The sequence below is a fragment of the Typopeltis vanoorti genome, chromosome 8, assembly GCF_054136105.1.
Source record: "Typopeltis vanoorti isolate ZY-2024b chromosome 8, IOZ_Tvanoo_1.0, whole genome shotgun sequence".
Classification (NCBI taxonomy): Eukaryota; Metazoa; Arthropoda; class Arachnida; order Uropygi; family Thelyphonidae; genus Typopeltis; species Typopeltis vanoorti.
The window spans coordinates 74,198,693-74,219,736 of record NC_143556.1 but is presented as its reverse complement, the minus strand read 5'-3'; the positions used below and the strand labels follow the sequence as shown (position 1 = coordinate 74,219,736).

Below are 21,044 nucleotides of genomic sequence, written 5' to 3'. Positions count from 1 at the left end.
ACATGCACAGTGTATTGCTTTGCACCCATGAAAATGACTTGGTGACAAGACAAAATATTGGCTTATAATGTAATTAGCTTAATAAATTTAGTTAGTTATTATTTGTAGATGTGTGTGTTTTCTCCATTAAATATCAATATTCTAGATCTGCAAGGGAAGGATGTTAGGATTGCTTCAGAGATGGTCAAGGAGTATCTGAAGGAAGCAATATCAGACTGTGTATCCAAGGTCAGGAGAATAAGTTGGATAGGAGTTAGATGGATGAATAGTAAAATTAAGCAGGAACTGTAAAAATGTGGAAGGTATGTAAGAAAGGTGAACAACAAGCGCATTAGCAGTGAGGCATAGTCAAGAAAGTTAACCAACATGGTAAAGAAGGCAATATCAAATTATAAGAGAAAATTACTTAAGTAGGCCAATGGACATCCCAATGTCCTTTTTGCTATGTCATAAATAAAACGGTGAATGACTGTAGAAGGATAGCTTTAACAAGTGCTGATTATAATGAGGTGACAGAAGCAGACAAAATAGTTGATTACTGAGTGACCACTTTGCAATGATCTTTCATATAAATGAGAACATTGCTGTAATAGACATGACAGGAGCTGATGTGAGAATAGTTCTTGCAAAATCTCAATGCAAATATTGCTGTAGGATTAGATGAGATATCAGCTTCTGTATTCTGAGAATGTGCAAAGGAAGTGGTGTTGCTTTTGATAAAGCTGATTAACTTAAGTCTAAGTTCTGGTAAAGTCACAAGGGAATGGAAGGAGGGAAAAATAGTTATCTTGCATAAAGGAGGCTCCAATACTGTCATAGCAAATGATGGACCAATCAGTATCTTGAGAGTGGTACCAAAGGTATTGGAAAAGTTGATCAAAGACATAATTCAGGAATTGGTGGATAAGAGTATAAATACTCTATGAGGGGGGGGGGGTGAGCATGGCTTTATGAAAGGTAAATCATGCCTGGATAAAGGGAATAACTGTGCCACTATACTGCTGGATTTTGTGAAAGCATCTGACAGAATAGAACTGTCACACAAATTAGAACAAAATGGAGAGGATATGAAGCTGGTAATATTGGTAAAACTCTTATCCACCTGGAGTACATTGACTGAAATGTACTCCAGGACTCTGTGCATGGACCAATACCGTTTAATTTGTACAAAAATGATATACAAAATAATTCTAAGGGAAATATTCAGTTGTTTGCTCATGTGCAAAATTGGTAGCATAAGAGTTAAGACAGTGTTTCCCAATGTTTTTTGGATCATGCCCCGCCTCAAAGATTTTGATGCCTCCTCTAGCATAATAGTCAGCCAAGTTCTGTAAAAGTATAATATAAATATGTACTTTAAATAAAAAAGGAACATAGGTAAAACTGTTTTTAATTTGACTTTCATAAATGAATATAAATTTTATATTACACTTTGTATATTATAAAGCATAAATCGAACTGAACTCAGAAAAATAAAATCCAAGTTAATGCAATCCTTGAGCTTGATGTCTGCTGCAAAGAGTTTTTATTTGGGGTACTAATTTAGTCATTTTCAATCTCAAATCCCCATGGTTTGTGATATCCAGATGTTTTTTTTTTTTTCAGTAGCAAGTCATTTACAGCACTAAAGCCACATTTAACTAAATATGCTACAGAAAGGGCAACAGTATTTTGCAAAACTAGTTGAATTTCAGTATTTCATTTATGTGTCATCAGAAAGCCATGCTATTGTTCCTTTTATGTTAAATAAATTTCTAATAGGCTCATCATTTTGCTTTTCTGAGAGTTCTTCTTGATACTGTATTTATGTTGACTGCTGTACTAGTGATGTCGGCTTTTTTCTCGGATAGTCAGGGTTGCAACATTGACAATTTATCTCCGACAATGGTAAATTTTTTAAGTATATCGGTGATGAGGTGACGAACGCAACGTTATTTTCTAATTGGCCCCCAGAATATTCAAACTGCTCCCCTGTGGGGCGTACCCCCCACGTTAGGAAACACTGAGTTAAGGTGATGTAGAAGAGCTTGCAGGATGATTTAAATAGGCTAACAGTATGGGGGGGGGTGCTTAAGGGTCAAAGCTGCATAACTGAGAGGAGTACTCCACATTGCCTTTAAAGGAATGCAGAGAACTGACCAGGGCGACAATGAGACTTATTTGTGCCTATGGTCCCACAGAAGGTTCTACTAAAGTAGAAGTGGAGGAATTTTTTGAGGCTTTAGAAAAAGCAACTGACACAATGAAAAAGGAAAAGTAGGTCCTTGTTGGGGATCTAAATAGCAGAGTAGGAAATGAGTGTGAGACATACAAAACTATTTTGGGAAAATTTGGAGAAAAGAGCAAAGCTAATAATAATGGCAAATATTTGTTGGATTTCTGCTCAGGACATGGACTGGTTATTACTAACACAATGTTCCAACATAAAAATGTGCACAAATTCACATGGAGAGAAGAGGCAAGGAATAAGAAAAGTCTCATTGACTATGTTATTGTTGATAGTGATGTTTTCTCCCTTGTGCAGGACACCAGCGTGTGCAGAGGATTTGAAAATGGAAGTGATCACTATTTAGTCTTGAGCAGGATAAAATTGAATTTCATATTGAAAAGAATAACATGTAAGAAAGTTTTAAAGCGAATAAAAGTTGAGCAGCTCTCAGATGTGAACTGTAGACTAAAATACACAAAGATTATTGAAGAAAAAATGAAAGAGTTTGAGAACAGGAATCCAACCTTGGAGATTCAGTGGCAAGCCTTGAAGAAAGCCCTGATTAATTCAGCTAGAGAGGCATGTGGTGAAGTTGTTTGCAAGGATAGAAAAATGAGAACTCCATGGTGGACACAGGAAGTTAAAGAGGCAGTGAAGGAAAAGAAGGAAGCCTACCAAAAGTTCCTGGCAAATAAGTCAGCTTGTGCTCTTAGAGAATACAGAGACAAATGCAAGAATGCTAAACACTGTGTAAAACTAGCTAAACAAAAGTCATGGGAGGACTTTGACAAGAATATAGAAAATAAATATCAAGAAGGTGGCAAAATATTCTGGAGGTTGTTGAAGAAGCTTGGGAATGGAGGAAAGAGTACTGTAAAAGGAGTTAGAGATGATACAGGTGAAATGAAAACAGGAGAAAAAGATATCCTTGATGTATTGAGTAATTACTTCCAAAAATTACTAAATGAAACAAGCAGTGATAGCAAAGTGGTAAAAAACACTCAGCAGGCATACAGTCAGGAATACATATCCATACTTGAAGTAGAAAAAGCCATCCAAAGGCTTGAAATGTGGAAAGGCAGCAGGAGTAGATGATATTCGACCAGAAATGCTGAAGTTTGGTGGTATAAGAGTCTTACAGTGGCTGCACTGCATAGTTCAGAAAGCCTGGAAGGAGGGATGAATTCCCAATGATTGGAGTAGAGCTCTCATAGTACCCATATATAAAAAGGGAAATAAAACTGAATGTGAGAATTACAGAGGTATTTCCCTACTGAGTGTTCCTGGCAAGAACTATGCAAGTATACTTGAGAAACGGTTGAGAAGAATTGTGAAAGAAAAGCTTGGTGAAGAACAAGCTGGATTCAGGCCAAATAGAGACTGTCAGAATCAGATCTTCACTTTACGACAAATAGTCGAGAAAGCATGGGAATATAACACAGATCTGTATTTAAGTTTTGTCGATTTGGAAAAGGCATATGACAAGGTGCCAAGAGAGAAGCTATTCAATATGCTACAGTTATATGGTGTCAATGGGGCATTATATCAAGCAATACTTAGTCTTTATTTGAGTTGTAAGTCAGCAGTTAGAATTGAAGGAAGTACAGGAAGATGGTTTAATGTTAAATCTGGTCTGAGAGAAGGATATACATTATTCCCTCTGTTATTCATTATCTATATGGATCACATTATGAAGGAAAGTGGTATTAAACATGATATCAAAATTGGAGATTTAATGTCAGCTGTTTGCTTTATGCGGAGGATATTATACTTCTAAATAAATCCGCTACAAGTCTGCAAGATTCTCTGACTAAATTGAATAACTGTTGTAATAGACATGGTATGAAGGTCAGCAATAAAAAGACAAAGACAATGAAAATAGGCAGAATCATTGAAAATGTCAACTGTGTTGTGAATGGAGAACTTGTGGAACAAGTAAAACATTTCAGCTACTTAGGCATGATTTTTACTGAAGATGGTAAATTAAATATAGAAATAGACAACAGAATCAGCAAAGCTGGTGTGGTGGGAAGTCAATTGAATATATTCATATGGAATAAGAGAGAAGTTAGTTGGAACACTAAATTAGCTGTATACAAGACATTGTTCACACCAGTTTTAACTTATGGATCTGAGAGCTGGGTCAGAAGTAAAACACTTGGCCAAAGACTAGAGACAGCAGATATACGAGAGTCCTGAGAAAGATTATAGGCATGCACAGATGGCATCAATGGCAATATCATATTAAAAACGAGGATATTAGGAAAGAACTTGACATTGTCAGCATCCAGGAATGCGTTAGCAGAGCTAATCTCAGGTGGTATGGTCACTTAAACAGAATGGGCGAAGAAAGATTAGCAAAACAAGTGTTCTCTGCAAAACGAACCAGAGGGAAACCAAGATATAGGTGGTTTGATAGGGTACAAAGTGCCTTAGACGACAGAAATATAACATCTGATAATATTGGAGTCTTGACAAGTAACAGGCTGATCTGGAGGAAAATTGTAGATAGGAAGTTAGTAATGATGTAAATTTTTCATGTAGTACTGTCATATCCTGTACACCCCTTGAGGGTACATGGCAGGAATTTGATGATGATGAACAGTATGGGCAAAAGATAATGTGTGTCGATTTAATGTAGAAAAAATGTTTGTTAGTTGTGCATTTTGTGTGGAAAAGACTATGAAGTCTGTACCACATTGAGTGAAATGTACTCCCGAAATAAATGAAGCTAGGGATTTGAGGAGGGCAAATGTTGGTTGATTGGGAGTTGAAGTTCAGAGGGTATATTGCAAAAGAGGGCCAAGATAACTCCAAAGATTACTTGATTTCTTATGGTAACAAGCAAAAATAAGGAACTTATCATTAAAGCCACATCTGGATTACTTTGCTCAGGTCTGGTCACCTGGGTTTCTTAGAGGATGAGGAAGTGGTGGAGAGGATTCAATAGTGAGTGACTAAGATGGTTAAGTGGTGTATGGAATGCTCCTTATGTTGATTGAGAATTCTGATTGCAAGAGTTGGGTGATAGGCAGAAAAAGAGGGAATAATAGAAATGTTCAGGTTACTAAAAGGGTTTATAAAAATTGAAGTATAGGGAACTTGGCTCATTACTTGGCTATGGGGGGAGGAAACATGGATCATTTCTCAAAATTGAGTAAGAGTGTACTTCGCAAGTATGTGAGGCGAGGACTAGATTGTTTGCTTGGAGAGTGGTGAATGAATAGAGTGGCTTTCTAGTCTGTTGAGTTCTTTGTCAATCGACATATCCAATGGGAGGGGGGAAATGATAATTATTGTGTAGGTCTTGCATAATGAATCTTGAGACCCCATGCAATAATAACAGTAATAATTATTGTTATTACATGAAGATCAAGACATTTTAGCTGCTGCTTAATAAGTTTTTCAGTGGTTGTGTACAGAAGGCTGAACCAAATTTGTGCTCTCTAATATGTTTACCCATTCTGATTTCTCCCAGGTAACACATCTGTAAGCACTATATCATGTAAAAACTCCTGGTATTTTTACTCGTGGATGAGAACTTCAGTGATCATCAACCTTTATTTCACTTAGTTTTGAAGATATCTTTCTAGTCTGGTCACAGACTGAATTACTACAATTCATAAATAAAATAAACGCCATGTACAACCATATCAAGTTCAATTGAATGTAAATAAAACAGCAACCTTTCTTTCCTGAATACTTGAATAACCTATACTGGGATATCCATTCATTCCTAAAACGTCAGCAGTCACAGAACATAGGCATCATCAAAACTCTTATCCACCAAACTCACTACATGTCTTCTATCACATTCCTTCTATTCGAATCCGCCATGGGCATGGATGTTTGTGATTGTCTTTAGGTGGGAGATGAATTTTATTGCCCATTGTGAGACCACTACTCCACTTATTGTAGGCCTGATGTGGCTTGAAAAAGTTCTATGTTTGGTCTCTAGAGTGGAGTTTAAAAATAGAAGGGAAAAAAGTCCTTAGTGCACCCATAGTACAAAGTGTACTATCATCATCATCATCATCATCAAATTCCTGCCATGTACCCTCAAGGGGTGTACAGGATATGACAGTACTACATGAAAAAATTACATCATTACTAACTTCCTATCTACAATTTTCCTCCAAATCAGTCTGTTACTTGTCAAGACTCCAACATTATCAGATCTTATATTTCTATCGTCTAAGGCACTTTGTACCGTATCAATCCACCTATATCTTGGTCTTCCTCTGGGTCGTTTTCCTGCCAACCTGGCAGAGAACACTTGTTTTGCTAATCTTTCCTCTCCCATTCTATTTAAGTGACCATACCATCTGAGATTAGCTCTGCTAACGCATTCCTGGATGCTGACAATGTCAAGTTCTTTCCTAATATCCTCATTTTTAATATGATATTGCCATTGATGCCATCTGTTCACGCCTCTAATCTTTCTCAGGACTCTCATATCTGCGGTCTCTAGTCTTTGGTCAAGTGTTTTACTTCTGACCCAGCTCTCAGATCCATAAGTTAAAATTGGTTTGAACACAGTCTTGTATACAGCTAATTTAGTGTTCCGACTAATTTCTTTCTTATTCCATATGAATTTATTCAATTGACTTCCCACGATACCAGCTTTGCTGATTCTGTTGTCTATTTCTATATTTAGTTTACCATCTTCAGTAAAAATTGTGCCTAAGTAGCTGAAATGTTTTACTTGTTCCACAGGTTTTCCATTCACAACACAGTTGACATTTTCAATGATTCTGCCTATTTTCATTGTCTTTGTCTTTTTATTGCTGACCTTCATACCATATCTATTACAACAGCTATTCAATTTAGTCAGAGAATCTTGAAGACTTGTAGCGGATTTATTTAGAAGTATAACATCATCCGCATAAAGCAAAGAGCTGACATTAACATCTCCAATTTTGATATCAGGTTTAATACCACATTCCTTCATAATGTGATCCATATAGATAATGAATAACAGAGGGGATAACGTACATCCTTGTCTCACACCAGATTTAACATTAAACCATCTTCCTGTACTTCCTTCAATTCTAACTGCAGACTCACAACTCAAATAAAGACTAAGTATTGCTTGATATAATGCCCCATTGACACCATATAACTGCAGCGTATTGAATAGCTTCTCTCTTGGCACCTTGTCATATGCCTTTTCCAAATCGACAAAACTTAAATACAGATCTTTGTTATATTCCCATGCTTTCTCGACTATTTGTCGTAAAGTGAAGATCTGATCCTGACAGCCTCTATTTGGCCTGAATCCAGCTTGTTCTTCACCAAGCTTTTCTTCCACAATTCTTCTCAACCGTTTCTCAAGTATACTTGCATAGATCTTGCCAGGGACACTCAGTAGGGAAATACCTCTGTAATTCTCACATTCAGTTTTATTTCCCTTTTTATAAATGGGTACTATTAGAGCTCTACTCCAATCATCGGGAATTCGTCCCTCTGTCCAGGCTTTCTGAACTATGCAGTGCAGCCACTGTAAGACTCTTATACCACCATACTTCAGCATTTCTGGTCGAATATCATCTACTCCTGCTGCCTTTCCACATTTCAAGCCTTTGATGGCTTTTTTTACTTCAAGTATGGATATGTATTCCTGACTGCATGCCTGGTCAGTGTTTTTTATCACTGTGCTGTCATCACTGCTTGTTTCATTTAGCAGTTTTTCAAAGTAATTACTCCATACTTCAAGGATATCTTTTTCTCCTGTTTTCATTTCACCTTTATCATCTCTAATTCCTTTTACAGCACTCTTTCCTCCATTCCTAAGCTTCTTCAACAACCTCCAGAATATTTTGCCACCTTCTTGATATTTATTTTCTATATTCTTGCCAAAGTCCTCCCATGACTTTTGTTTAGCTAGTTTTACACACTGTTTAGCTTTCTTACATTTGTCTCTGTATTCTGTAAGAGTAAAAGCTGACTTATTTGCCAGGAACTTTTGATATGCTTTCTTCTTTTCCTTCACTGCCTCTTTAACTTCCTGTGTCCACCAGGGAGTTCTGATTTTTTTATCTTTGCACACAACCTCACCACATGCCTCTCTGGCAGAATCAATCAATGTTTCCTTTAGAGTTTGCCACTGAATCTCCAAGGTTTGATTCCTGTTCTCAAACTCTTTCATTTTCTTTTCAATAATATTTCTGTATTTTAGTCTACAGTTTACATCTGAGAGCTGCTCAACTTTTATTCGCTTTAAAACTTTCTTACATGTTATTCTTTTCAATATGAAATTCAATTTTATCCTGCTCAAGACTAAATAGTGATCACTTCCAATTTCAAATCCTCTGTACACTCTGGTGTCCTGCACCAGGGAGAAAACATCACTATCAACAATAACATAGTCAATGAGACTTTTCTTATTCCTAGCCTCTTCTCTCCATGTGAATTTGTGCACATTTTTATGTTGGAACATGGTGTTAGTAATAACCAGTCCATGTCCTGAGCAGAAATCCAACAGATATTTGCCATTATTATTAGCTTTGCTCTTTTCTCCAAATTTTCCCAAAATATTTTTGTATGTCTCACAATCATTTCCTACTCTACTATTTAGATCCCCAACAAGGACCAACTTTTCCTTTTTCATTGTGTCAGTTGCTTTTTCTAAAGCCTCAAAAAATTCCTCCACTTCTACCTTAGTAGAACCTTCTGTGGGACCATAGGCACAAATAAGTCTCATTGTCCAGTTCCCCATTCTCATATTTGCCCACATTACTCTACTTGAGACTGACTGCCATTCAAGAAGATTAGCCTCGTATTTTGTGTTGAATACTATGGCTACTCCTTCTTTTCCTTGATTGTTATTGCCTGAATATAACATTTTGTATTTATTGCTCAGAAAGATCTCACCAGTTTTGGTCTTTTTTGTTTCAGTCACCCCTATTATGTCGATCTGGTACTTATCTAATTCCTCAGCTAGCTCCATTTCTTTGCCATTCAGGCTTCTTACGTTGATAGTACCGATCTTTAACTCTGGTGATGTTGAGTTGGGGTTTGTTTTCAGATTTGTTCCAGTAGCTGACTTTTCGCTGTTCGCCCTGGTTCCCTGGCAAAAACAACGGGGGCCTTGTTTAACCGGGCGACGCCCCAGCCGGCATGAAATTTTGTCATGTTGTACCATCATTTTTTATTTTGGTTTAACCAATAAGAATACAATTTGGTCGGCTAAATCCCAAATTGCCAGCCCATCCTCGTTCGTTCAGTATCAAAGTAGATACCCAACAGGGTGCACCACGAGAAGGTGAGGATTGGACATTAGGTCAGAAGCCCTGGTCGGTTCTCCGCATTCCTTTAAAGGCTATGTGGAGGTCTCCTCTCAGTTATACAGCTTTGACCCTTAAGCACCCCAAAAAAGTGTACTATAGGCTTGCATATAACCTTTTGTGGGTGGAGCAACAAAAATAAAATAAAATAAATATATATATGTATATATATCATCCTTCAACAAGACTATGATCAGATTTTGTGTTGGCATGCTACTTTAATGGGACTTAACTACAAATAATGAGTTCTCTACCAGTTTAATTATGCACTAATTCAAGCCATTTCAGAAAAACCATCTCTTTCTACCCTCGACCCAAGATAAATTACCTCCCTCATCCTTGTCTAGTATATATCAAGTATCTTGTTCTTGTCAATTATGGTATTTTGGAAGCTGGGCTGGCTGTTTTGACATTGTAATCCAGGAACACCAAGATTACATGAAATACTTGGAATCTGATAAATCAGGTATGCTTTACTTACCATGTTATTGACATTAACTGCATAGCTTGCCAGAGACTTGGATACTCCACTCAAGTAGATTTAAATTCACTCATATCTCTTCCTGGAAAACTGAATTTTGATCGTGGTGTGAAACCACTCCAAACTTATTGGAAGCCTAAAGTGGCTTGAAAAAGGTCCATGTTTGGTCTTTATAGTAGGGTTTCCTATGTAAAAAATAAGTAAAAAAATATATAAAATTAATAATGCAGAAACAATCCTTAGCCCACCTACAGATACAATTTTTTTATATTGAGTATGTGCATGAGATTGATCCATACACGACATCATCTAAATCTTAATTGTTCTGATGGTATGCTTATATTCAAGTTTTGGAAACCATCATTATTAATTGTCCATTAAGTTTTTTAATGATCTACACCAGTTTGTATTTAATCAGTAGTTAAGATTAGTGAGGAATCATTTACAACATTGGGCAGATGAGAATAATGTTATCTGTGAGAGTCCGCGCGGATTTGTTCAGGGGTGCTAGTGTTTTAGTAATACGATTGCCTTTTATAATAAAGTGAAAAGCAGCTAATTAGGGAAAAGCATATTTTGCCTTTTTTTGATTTTATGAAGGCATTTGATAGGGTTTCACATAATAAGCTGATATTTAAGTTGCAGCACATGGGTTTAGATGTCAGGTTGGTGAACTGGATTCAGGATTGACTATCTGATAGGTATCAGAGAGGTGTGGATGAGGGAGCAGTATCACGAAAGCAGAATGTCACAAGTGGGATCCCACAGTGCTCAGTACTGGGATATGTATTATTTAACCTTTATATCTTTATATCCCCCCCCCCCCCCACCCTCACAATCCATTGACATTGTCAATGGATTGTGAGGGTGGGGGTGATATTCAGTTGTTTGCAGATGATGTGAAGCTAGGAAGAGTTATTAGTAATAGTGCAGATGTGGTAGCCCTGCAAGAAGATTTAAATTCATTAGACAGATGGACAAATGAATGGTGGTGTCAATTTAATTCAGCTAAATGTAAAGTATTGAAGTTTGGGATACATCGATGGGAGGCTGCATACTCTGTTGGAGGAACTGTACTGGAGGAGATGGGGAAGGCAAGAGATCTGGAAGTGATGATTGATAGAAACCTGAAATTCAGGGAACATATTCCAAAGGTGGTAAAGGTAACCCAGAGGATTGGTGCAATATTGAGAACAATGCTGACCTACCGAGACCTACTTGTTCTTCACCAAGCTTCCCTTTCACAATCCTTTTCAACCATTTCTCAAGTATACTTGCATAAATTTTACCAGAAACACTCATAGGAAAATACCTCTGTAATTCTAACATTCAGTTTTATTTCCCTTTTTTGTATATGTGTACTATGAGAGCTCTGCTCCAATCATCTGGAATTCATCCCTCTGTCTAGGCCTGATCTATGCAGTGCAGCCACTGCAAGAATTTTATGCCTCCATACTTGAGAATTTCTGGTCTAATATGTACTCCTGCTGCCTTTCCACATTTCAGGCTTTTGATGGCTTTTTCTACTTGAAGTATGGGGATTTCTGATTGCATGTCTGGTGAGTGTTTTTTTTTTTTTTTTTACCACTGTGCTGTCACTGCTTGTTTCATTTAACAGTCTTTCAAAGTAATTACTCCAGGAATCTAGAATATTGTTATCTTCAGTTTTCATGTCACCTTGATCATCTTTGATTCCTTTTACAGTACTCTTTCCTCCATTTCTAAGCTCTTTTTCAATACCCCCAGAATTTTTGCACCTTCCTGTTATTTATTTTCATTGTTCTCACCAAAGTTTTCTCATGACTTTTGTTTACCTATTTTTACACAGTGCTTTGCTTTGTTACATTTTTCTCTGTATTCCATAAGAGCACAAGCTGACTTACTTGCTAGAAATTTTCTATATGCTTTCTTCTTTTCCTTGACTGCCTCTTAGACTTCCTGAGTCCGGAGTTCTGATTTTTCTATCTTTGCAGACAACTTCACCACATGCATTTCTGGCTGAATCAATCGATGTTTTGTTGAAAGTTTTTCACTTGGTTATATTATAAATTAAAGATACCAAGAAATTATATATTTGGTTTAATCCATTATCCAAGTGTAAGCAAACAAAGTTTGCGCCTGAAGTATCGTTCAGGACTAGGGGCAACTCATGGCAAAGGTGGTATAACTTCTCATCACTTGCCTCAGTATCCCATAATGCGAAGCACATTTCCTTGCAGACATGTTATATCACCGTTGGCATGAGTTACCCCAAGTCCCGAAAGATACTTCAGGTGCAAACTTTGTTTGCTTACACTTGGATAATGGATTAAACCAAGTATATAATTTCTTGGTATCTTTAATTTATAATATAACCAAGTGAAAAACTATCAACAGTTGTCTATCTCTAATCCAGAGTATTTTTAATAATAAGATATGACACTTTTTTTGACAACTGGTATATGGAAATATGACTTCTCCATTACTTCCACCTTAGTATCACCATTTCTGGGTCTGGCTCCCACTGATGAGACTTCAATAAAGGTCGAAACCGGTCTGGGTACTGACCCTTCCATTAAAGCATGGCATTATACATCTCCATAAGGAGAGGTGCTTTGCATTATGGGATACTGAAGCAAGTGATGAGAAGTTATACCACCTTTACCATGAGTTGTCCCAGTCCCGAAAGATACTTAGTCGCAAACTTTGTTTGCTTACACTTGGATAATGGATTAAACCAAGTATATAATTTCTTGGTATCTTTAATTTACAATCAATGTTTTCTTCAAAGTTTGCCACTGAATCTCCAAGGTTTGGTTCCTGTTCTTAAACTTTCATTTTTTCTTGAGTAATGTTTGTGTATTTTAGTCTGCAGTTCATGTCTGAGAGCTGCTCAACTTTTATTCGCTTTAAAACTTTCTTACATGTTCTTCTTTTCAATATGAAATTCAGTTTTATCCTACTCAAGACTAAATGGTGATCACTTCCAATTTCAAATCCTCTGTACACTCTAGTGTTCTACACCAGTGGGAAAAATCACTATCAACAATAACATAGTCAATGATACTTTTCTTATTCCTTGCCTCTTCTCTCAATGTGAATTTATGCAAATTTTATTTTGGAACATTGTGTTAGTAATAACCAATCCATGGCCTGAGCAGAAATCCAACAGGTATTTGTGCCATTATTATTATTAGCTTTGCTCTTTTCTCCAAATTTTCCCAAAATATTTCTGTATGTCTGACAATCATTTCCTATTCTGTATTTAGATCCCCAACAAGGACCAACTTTTCCTTTTTCCTTGTGTCAGTTGTTGCTTTCTCTAAAGCCTCAAAAAATTTCTCCACCTCTGCCTTAGTAGAACCTTCAGTGGGACCATAGCCACAAATAAGTCTCATTGTCCAATTCCCCATTCTGATATTTGCTCACATCACTCGAGTTGATATTGCCTGCCAATCAAGAAGATTAGCCTCATATTTAGTGTTGAATACTATAGCTACTCCTTTTTCCTGATTGCTTTTGCCTGAATATAACATTTTGCATTTATTGCTTAAAAAGATCTTGCCAGTTTTTGTCTTTTTTTTTGTCTCAGTCACCCCTATTATGTCGATTTGGTATTTATCCAATTCTTCTGCTATTTCCATTTTTTTTTGCCTTTCAGGCTTCTTATGTTGATAGTGCTGATCTTGAACTCTGATTTTAAATTGGGATGTATTTCAGAATTTGTTCCAGTAGCTGGCTTTTAGCTGACTTTGCACTGTTTTCTTGCCGAAAACAATCAGGGCCTTGTTTAACCAGGCAATATCCCAGCCGGTATGAAATTCTGTCATGTTGTACCATAATTTTGTATTATAGTTTAAGCCAATAAGAGTACAATTTGGTCAGCTAAATCCCAAATTGCCAGTCCATCCTCGTTCATTCAGTATCCAGGTAAATATCTAACAGGGTGCACCACAAGAAGATTAGGATTGGACATTAGGTCAGAAGCACTGGTTGGTTCTCCACATTCCTTTAAAGGCTATGTAGAAGTCTCCTCTCAATTATACAGCTCTGACCCTTAAGCACCTCATGCATGAATGATTATACCTATAAATAAATATGAACTTCTTTTTCACATTATCTTTTCATTTTTGATGTTTAGTGTTAGTAATATGTATGACATCTACAGTGTTTTGTATCCTGTAAGACAGTATTGATGTAGGTACTGACAGACAGACGATTCATCTTGTAAACAGATGACATAAACTTCCAGTATTGATAAATACAGAACAGTACTATAAATATATTTTCTCTTTCTTATGTTTCTTAACATTTTCTTTTCTCTAGCTAATTCTAATATCTAACACATATTTTGTATATTATATGTATTATATATTGTATTCTTACAATAAAGTAAGAATACAATATATAATGCATATAACATACAAAATATGTGTTAATCGACTGTTAATGTTATTGTTAAAGCTTCTGGTTAACAGTAGGCTATTGGTAGTTAAGTTTTTGGGGGAATCAAAAGTTCTACACAGATTTTTGAATGTTGGGGGGGGGGTCAGTGCCCCTAACCCCTGCGTTGTTGAAGGATCAACTGCATATTTATATTCAGTCATAAATTACATGGGTGTGTATGTGTGTAGTTTATCTGTTTGATTTTTGTAGATCAAACTGCATATAATTTTTTTTTATATAAAATAATTACTTTTGTATCTTCTGTTTGTCTCTCCTTTGTAACAACAAGGAAGAACTTAGACAAATCCTTGACAAAGTTAGTGAGATCAGTAAGACCAGGGGAGTTCAGCTCCATCCCAGCAAGACAAAGATTATGTTTCTGAAAGGAAATACAGACAGGAAGCTCCCGAGAAACAAGTATATCTTAATGATGAAATAATTGAACAAGTTGGCAAATTTGAGTACCTGGGATTCATTCATTAATGTGAAGGATGCTGTTCAGAATGCATTGGAAGAAGATTAGGAATGGCTATAACAAACAGTTCAGTGACATGAAAACTGAAGATAAAGATATTCTAGATCCTGGGGTAATTACTTAATGAGTGCTAGAAAGGATCTGTAGAAATTTAAGGCTCTTTAAGGATATTAACAGAAGAAAGTTGAAATACTTCGGATTCATTGAAGTGCATTGAAGAAGGGGCTTCTCAGAACAGTAATAGAAGGTAAAGTTCCTTGAAAAAAGGAAGGGGTATACCCTCAATGAGATGGATAGATGGTATGTCTGGAGTGACTGATCTTTTGAGAGTTGAAACTTTCAGAAAATCATACAACGGGACCTTCTGGTGTGGTACATCACTGAGCAACTGTACTAATGATATCCAATAGATGGATCTATATAAGTGTTGAATATAGGATATAAATCTCTAATGCTTTTTGGCATAGGATTTATTAATTTCTTATTAATTGAGCTTGTAATAACTTGCACCATCTGTTCATCTGCTGTTTGATAATAAGCAGACTGCTGTTGTCAATGTTACCAAGTGATCTAGGTATGATGGTAGGCAGGAAGTTGAAATGCAGTATGCAGAGGTGGTAAAGACGGTGCAAAGGATAACAGTGATAAATGTTGAGAAGGGCATGGACAAGTAAGAGTAAGATTTCTCCTTTTTTATAAGGCTTTGATTCGTGTCTGAAACAGAATATCTTATAGGGAGATGTGGAAACATTCTAAGAATGTACAAGTATAAGATTATATGAGGACTGTGGAAAGTGTTTCCAAATTGTGTAACTCTTGATTCACTTACATTACTGATGTTCTGTCAGTTTGCACTTTTCGTGAGTGAGGTTGTCATTAAAAAAAAAAAAAAAAAAAGTACATTTGAGTTTTTTAAATGTATATATTGTAGTGTGTGTAACTGTGCTCCAGTATTTATTTGTAGATTTCTGTTTTGTTTTGTTTTTGTTATCTTTTTTTTTATCCAGTAGTTTTTGATAATGAAATGTTGGAACTACATTCTATCTAAAGCAGTTTAATAAATTAATTTATTTTTTTAAAACTGAGCCTGTGTAGCTCAGTGGATGTGGCGTTTGCACACCACCGCGCTAGGCCGCACGAAGGAAGTCTTGGTTTCGAGTCTAGTCGGCGACTAGAGGAAATTTTTCTAAGCCTTTTTTCGACCGGTTCCCGAGTTAGTCGATCTCTGGCACGGGCAAGCAGGTTTTTCCTCCCGGAAACTCGGGTTTTTCGTCCTGTAAACTCAAGAAAATCGACCGTAGAACCCACATTATTTCAGACATTAAATATATTGTGTTAGGGTTAGAGACCACGAGATGGCGGCACATTTGAGCCGCCTCTCTTCACTGCGTACCGCTTAATTAGTGATAGCCTTGGGCCATCTGTCTCTGATTGGGTACCAGTGGAGATTGAACTGCCCACTCAGTCTCCAAAAGTTAGATAGGGCTAAATGGCCTCGCCTACTCCCGTATATACGGGAATAAAAAGGCGTTAGCTGATTTTTGATTTTTTTCTGAACTGAAAAATTTAAGCATAAGAATATGAGATCCATTCAAATAATTATTTTTTAATCATTCTCACACACAAGAGGTTTCAGAATCTGTAGCAAATTGATGCCGAGTGTGTGGAAAGAAATTAAGAGAAAAGGAATCTGATAATCCTTTGAAGAACTGTGGTTGTACTTTTCAGAGAATACTTCATGGGGATGGTAGTTCTAGGGAATAGATCTGGGAGCTGGAATGAAAGATGGACAGCAGTATTAGCCATAAATTGTGATATTATGTGGTCCGCAAAATAGTTTTTTTGTTTAATTAGCACAGGAAAAAGAGATGCACTATTATGTACAGAACAACAGAAACTAATGGAAGACTTTTTCTTAAACATGAAAGTAGGAATATTATATACAGATAAATTTGGTAATTTATTTTTACTTAACATTTTGTAATATCTTTATTTTATTTTTAGTTTAACTTAACTTCTCCTCTCCCTTCTACATGTTAGGATTACTGGCCTGTTACAGGGCTATCGTAAGCCCTTCTTGCCCCGAGGATAAGGTGACTAGCCTTATGCATTCCAGTATATTCTATAGCTGTGTGTGTGTTCATGGAGCCTGCTTGCAGGAGGAAAAACCCCAGATAAACTGGGGCGAAAAACCCTGCTGTCCATGCCCAAGACCGTCTAACTTGGCTATGTCTGAGAAAGATCCTTAAGCTCTTCACGTCGGCAACGAGAATCGAACCCAGGGCAGTCCTTTCCCGGGCATATGGTTGCGAAGCATAGCCACTAGACTAACTGTGTGGACTTTACTTAACATTTTTACTTTTTTTTTTTTTACTTAAATATTTTTAATTAACAAATTGTAATTTTTTTAAAGTTCTCTATAACATGTTTTAATCTATCACTAACTTATACAAAATGCTTGATCTGAATATGTTAAATTACTTGAAATTTCTTGATGTAGTAAATAAACAGTATGTCTTTCTCATACTTAATTCTTTTTGTATATCCTTTTAAAATGTGTGCGATAATGAAAGTTTTAACAAACATTAAAATTTATTAGTCTATTCATATTATGACCTTTTTCTTGACCACTAGTATTAATAAATTAAAGACTTAATTCTGTATGTTAGTCAAGTAAATAATAGTTTAATATCCGACGTTTCACTGACTAATATCTGTCAGCATTTTCAAAGGATACACTGGTAAGCAATAGAAAGTAACAAAAACTAGGAAACTAACTGACAATTCTAAAAATTATATAAAGTTATCACTGTGCGTGATAACAATACGACACTTGATACAATACGCGTGTCGCAAGTACAGCGTTTTATTTGTTGAGATATTTATTGTAATTTTCATGAAAGTTCATTTCTTTTTGGTTAAATGATCTGATTAGAGTTTTCCATATATCTGGTAGGATTAGGCCTTGATTCTGATTTAAGTTACTGTTGAACAGGCGACTGTAGCAGCTTCTTTGAATGTTCTGGAATGGTAGTTCTCTTTTATGTAGGGCATATGACTCATATCCCAGTCAATATTATGGTTGGTAGAGGCAAAGTGGGAAGAAAGGCCTGATATATCTTGTCTGTTATTCCTTACATAGCCTATGTGTTCTTTCTTTCTTGTTTCAAAACTTCTAGATGTCTGTCTGATGTAATTGATACCGCATGAAAAGGGTATGCTATAAACTCCAGAATATTTGTAGAAAGGATGGCTCTCTTTCGGTGATCTTATAAACTTTTGAATGGTTTCAATAGGTTTGAAGGTTACTCTGATATTATATGGTTTTAGAAGAAGAGCTAATTTTTTGGATGTGGTGCTAACAAATGGAATTGTTATAGAGCTGATGTATTGTATCACGTGTCGTATTGTTATCACGCACAGTGATAACTTTATATAATTTTTAGAATTGTCGCTTAGTTTTCTAGTTTTTGTTACTTTCTATTGTTTACCAGTGTATCCTTTGAAAATGCTGACAGATATTAGTCAGTGAAATGTCGGATATTAAACTATTATTTACTTGACTAACATACAGAATTAAGTCTTTAATTTATTAATACTAGTGGTCAGGAAAAAGGTCATAATATGAATAGAATCGACGAAATCACAGAACGAAAGGTACGCAATCTTGAAAGTTTAAAATGTAAAAAGGCTAGATATTTGAACCATTTGACATTCTTAAAGAGGTGTCATGACAAAAACGTTATACCAAAATTTCTTTGCCTAAAACAACTTTTTAAGTCATAAAAAAAAGCTAATATCATTTACCTCAATACAGCATTCGCTCTACTTAGAGAAAGAATTTGTCATTCGAAATTCATACTCAACCAAATAGACTCTCAATGCTATGACTTATTCACAGACGTTTCTAATATCCTAGATGAAGAAACTTGGCAACTTTTGGACAACATGATTCAAAAAAGTTATACAAAAACTTTCAATCAAAGTAAAAAGACACAAATTAAAAAATTTAACGCACTATATGATAATCACATCAACTCTAAACCTTCTCTACCAGACAACCAAGTCATTGTGAACCAATCTAATCACATCTTAACAAAACCAGAGATTTCTATTCTCAAAAAAGGATTCAATTTCGCCTTAAGACCAACTACTATTCCAAAAATGGACTTTATCCTCAACTTAGAGAAAGCCTTCTCATTATTTCCACATACAATAGCCAATGACTTATGATTAAAAAGCAGCGTAATCCTCTCCACTCCCTCTAGATATTCTCACGCCAACTCTAGCACTATGGAAAGAAAAGTACTACTGAAATTAAAGAACAACAAAGAAATCATTATACTGAGAATAGACAAGGGCAACAACACTGTCATCTTAAATACTAAGGAATATGAAGAAAAGATCAATAATCTATTATTGGACACATCTGTCTATGATGTTCTTAACACAGATCCTACTCACAAAAACCATCTTGATACCAATGAACTATTACGTGATATGACCAACTGGCCTGTAGACTTGTAAATCAAAAAACTAAAATCTATGCATCTGTTAACTCCAAGACTATATGGTGTTCCCAAAATCCATAAAGAAGGTACACCATTACGTCATAGTAGATGGTGTCCATTCCCCCCTACTTACAATCTATCAAAATATCTAGCCGAAATGTTACAAGAACACATTCACAACACGGATTCTTATATCAAGAACTCCCAACATTTCTTGGAGAAATTAAGAAACATCCGTATCTCTGAAGATAATATTATGACTAGCCTGGATGTCACATCTCTATTCAAATATCCCAGTTTCAGAAGTCATCGACATCTTAGAAAACTTGTTCCCACCAAACATCAAGTTGTTCAAGCATTGCTTAACTTCGAATTATTTTACATGGCAAAAAACCTACTACAAACAACTTACAGGATTAGCCATGGGCAACCCTCTCTCTCTCCTTCTTGTGCCGACCTATTCTTAGAAAATTTGGAAGCTCAAATTTTATCCCAAATTACCCCTAAACTAACCACGTGGTTTAGGTATGTTGACGACGTCTTCATCATTTGGAATCACAAAAAAAGAACTAATAGATTATCTAAACAAAATTAATGGCTTCCACAACACTATCAAGTTCACATTGAAACTAGAAAAAGATAATAAACTTCCATTCCTAGACATCCTTATTAAGAAACAAACTGACAATAGTATCAACCTGTCGGTATATAGAAAACCTACTAACACTGGATGCTACCTCCATTTCGACTCGTCTCACCACATATCCCAGAAACTCAGCATTATCCATATTCTCAAAAAAAAGAGCTATACAGTGTACCACAGACCCTGGCGACTTCAAGAAGAATTAATGAAAATATCCAGAGATCTATCCCTAAATGGCTACTCTACAAGAATCATCAACAAGATTCTCTTTAATGACATACTGCAAAGACGAGATGAAACCCAATACATCAGCTCTATAACAATTCCATTTGTTAGTACCATATTCAAAAAATTAGCTCTTCTTCTAAAACCATGTAATATCAGAGTAACCTTCAAACCTATTGAAACCATTCAAAAGTTTATAAGATCACCGAAAGATAGCCATCCTTTCTACAAATATTCTGGAGTTTATGGCATACCCTGTTCATGCGGTATCAATTACATCAGACAGACATCTAGAAGTTTTGAAACAAGAAAGAAAGAACACATAGGCTATGTAAGGAATAACAGACAAGATATATCAGGCCTTTCTTCCCACTTTACCTCTACCAACCATAATATTGACTGGGATACGAGTCATATGCCCTACATAAAAGAGAACTACCATTCCAGAACATTCAAGAAGCTGCTACAGTCGCCTGTTCAACAGTAACTTAAATAAGAATCAAGGCCTAATCCTACCAGATATATGGAAAACTCTAATCAGATCATTTAACCAAAAAGAAATGAACTTTCATGAAAATTACAATAAATATCTCAACAAATAAAACATACTTGCGACACGCGTATTGTATCACGTGTTGTATTGTTATCACGCACAGCGATAACTTTATATAATTTTTAGAATTGTCGGTTAGTTTCCTAATTTGTTACTTTCTGTTGCTTATCAGTGTATCCTTTGAAAATGATGACAGATATTAGTCAGTGAAACATCGGATATTAAACTATTATTTA

The 21,044-nt window shown here is 35.9% G+C and overlaps 1 protein-coding gene across 3 annotated transcripts in view; it reads left to right on the top strand.

Annotated features, from left to right (window-relative positions):
* Positions 1 to 21,044, top strand: part of Unc50 (Unc50 RNA binding protein) — a 130,018-nt gene that overhangs the window by 85,163 nt on the left and 23,811 nt on the right. The window lies entirely within an intron of this gene.